The following is a 2,770-nucleotide window of genomic DNA, read 5'->3' on the forward strand; positions in this document are numbered from 1 at the left end:
CCAGCCCCCGCCACCGTGGCCACAGCAGGGCAAGCAGCTCCCGCAAGGACACCCTGGCAGGGGGACGAAACAGGCAGCACGGGTTTGCCCTTGTCCCGGATGACGTCTGAGGACCGCGGAGCCCGAGGCTCGTCTGGGCAAAACCGGCCGGGAGAGGCAGCTCCTGCTCCTGCCCCCCCCCCCCCCCCCCCCCCCCACAGCCATCACCGAGCCCAAAGCAGCGCCAGCACAACAGCATGGGCCAGACGGGAAGGCAACAGCCCCAGAGCAGCCGGTGCCACCGGCGATGCGGGTTGAACCCCCAAAGGCATGTGCAGCCCTCACATATTGAGAGGTCATGGCCCAGCCGGAGCAGCCCCGGTCCACTTTTAGTCCCTTTGAACCAGGGCAGGAGGTGGATCTCACCCTCAGAAGGACTCCAAAAGCTGCGGCAAACTGCCCAAGCTGGTCCAGTAGCCTGGACTGGCTGCGTCCTGCCCTTGGAAGCATCTCCAGCACCAGCAGCAGCCCCACACATGCACAGACCAAGGCAGAAGCCAGCTCTTACCCTGACCTCCCATATGACCAGGGCCAGCCCCAGCTCCGGCACCTCTTAGAGCAAAGCCAAGGGGAAAAAACGATCCATGAGCTCCAGGTCTAGCCCAGAGACCTTATCACCCAGAGAACAGCATGGACAGCTTGACCGTATCCTTCCCTCCAGCTGCCTGTATTTGCTGCCTGCAGTTTGTTTCACCGCGGTGGGGAGACCGGGGCTCCAGAAACACCATCCTGGCAGCCCCTGGCTCACAGAGAGCCCTGCCAGCACGAGTGCGTGGCCAGAGCTCGTTTTCCTCATTACCCTCGAAATCATGTGAAAATGAGAGTGATGCTTTAAATAGCCCAGGCCGTGGCCGACAGAGTCAGCAGACCTGGCAGCGGGGAGGTCAGATCCTGCACAGGTTTTGCTGCAAAGTTTGCTCGGCCCCCACCCAACAGCAGTGCCCTTCTTGCTCGCCGTCCTCTCGACGCATCCATGACCTATGGAGGTATCTGCAGGATCAGGGCTGCCGCAGCATCACAGCACGTCCTAGGTGGGACAGAGCCTGGCAGGGACAGGGACGTGGTTCAGCCCAGGTGGCTCCCCGGGGCTGGGGACCAACTCGGCCTCCCCCAGCACTGGGCTGAGCGGCATGCCACCGGGCAGGCTCCGTCGGGGATGCTTGGCAAAGCTGCTCTTCAGACGAGCATCCCCCCGTACCCCTTCAAAGATACCCGATAAGCTGAGGTTGGGGACGTTCTTCCCCCTTTCCTGACTTGCCAGGATCTTGGGTAAGCAGAGGGTGCACCGCTCCTCTGCACCCCAAACAGCCTTCACCCCTCCCGCGCCCGGCAGAAGTCAGGCCAAGGTCCTGGAAGCTGTGCCTTTGGGGACGCAGAGCTGCCTCCTGCTCCCCGGCTGCCCCCGGGCTGGCCTGGCTGGCCCCCGGGGCATGGCCACCATGCTTGCAGAGCTGCCTCCTGCTCTCCGGCTGCCCCCGGGCTGGCCCCCGGGGCATGGCCACCATGCTCGTGGCCACCACGCTCATGGCCCCCCAAGGGACAAGGAGCGGGTCCCCGGGGCGGCACCGCTGCAAGCATGCATGGCCGGGGGGAGCACCCCGGCTGCACCCGGAGGACAGGGCTCTCTGAAACGCACCCCACGGGGCAGTGCGGGTACAGCGGGCACTGAGTGCTCTGCAGCTGAGCTGCTCGTGCCCAAAGCAGCACACGTACCCATGCACACCCCTGCACACACCCATGCACAAACATGCACACACGCCTGCACACACACATGCACAAATATGCACGCACACACATGCACCCATGCACACCCACGCACACCCACACGCACGCATGCCCACACATGCCCACGCACACCCGTGCACACACATGCATGCACCCCCCAGGGAGGCTGGAGGCCAGAGTCTGACAAATCCGAGCAGGAACAGTCATCCGCAACCTCCCTTCAGCCCACATCCCGTTTTGCAAGCCCAAAGCCCCACGTCCCTCACGCCAGACACACCCTCCAGAGATCATGTCATCCCTCTGCTCCTACTTAAATATATTCGGGGGGGGGGATGAGGGTGTCTTTGAAATCCCAACCTTCCCCAGGAGCCCCGCTGGGAGCCCCCCTGCGTTTATGTAGCCGAGATGAGTGGGAGCAGGAGCAGCAGCTGGGAGCAAGCCCTTGTGGGATGCCGCAGGGATGCCTCACCAGAGGCAGGGAATTTTTCCCCGGTCCAGAAAAAAATAAGAAAAAAAAAAAGGACAAAAAAGCTCATTGAAGCAGAACCCCTGGGCTGGCTGAGCCATGGCCCCCACACTCGTGACGAAACCTTGCCTGGCTCATTTCCCCTGGCCCCCACGGGACAGCCTGACTCAGTGGGGCCGCAGGAAAGCCCCAGCTCCCCCTGCCTCCACGTAGGCATCCCCGTGTCCCCTCGCCGCCGCCGGCACAGCAAGGGGGTGATGGCACAGGGATGTGTTTGCAGAGCAATAGAAGAGTGGACACCCGGGAGGGCCGTGCCATCACATCCCTTTGCTGGGTGTCCCTACCCCAGTGAAGGTCCCTCTGTGCCATGGTGGTGATGGCCCATGCCGTGGTGGCAATGGCCCATAGGACATCTCGCTGGCAAGGGGACCCGCGAGCAGCATGTGCTGGCCCGGCCAGACTTGCCAAGGCTGCTGGGGAAGGAGTTAATCACTAATTTAGCCAGTAAATGGTTAGCGAGCGGGGGCGGGGTGCCGGGGG

This window comes from Aptenodytes forsteri, unplaced genomic scaffold (assembly GCF_000699145.1).
Source record: "Aptenodytes forsteri isolate BGI_AS27 unplaced genomic scaffold, ASM69914v1 Scaffold325, whole genome shotgun sequence".
Lineage (NCBI taxonomy): Eukaryota > Metazoa > Chordata > Aves > Sphenisciformes > Spheniscidae > Aptenodytes > Aptenodytes forsteri.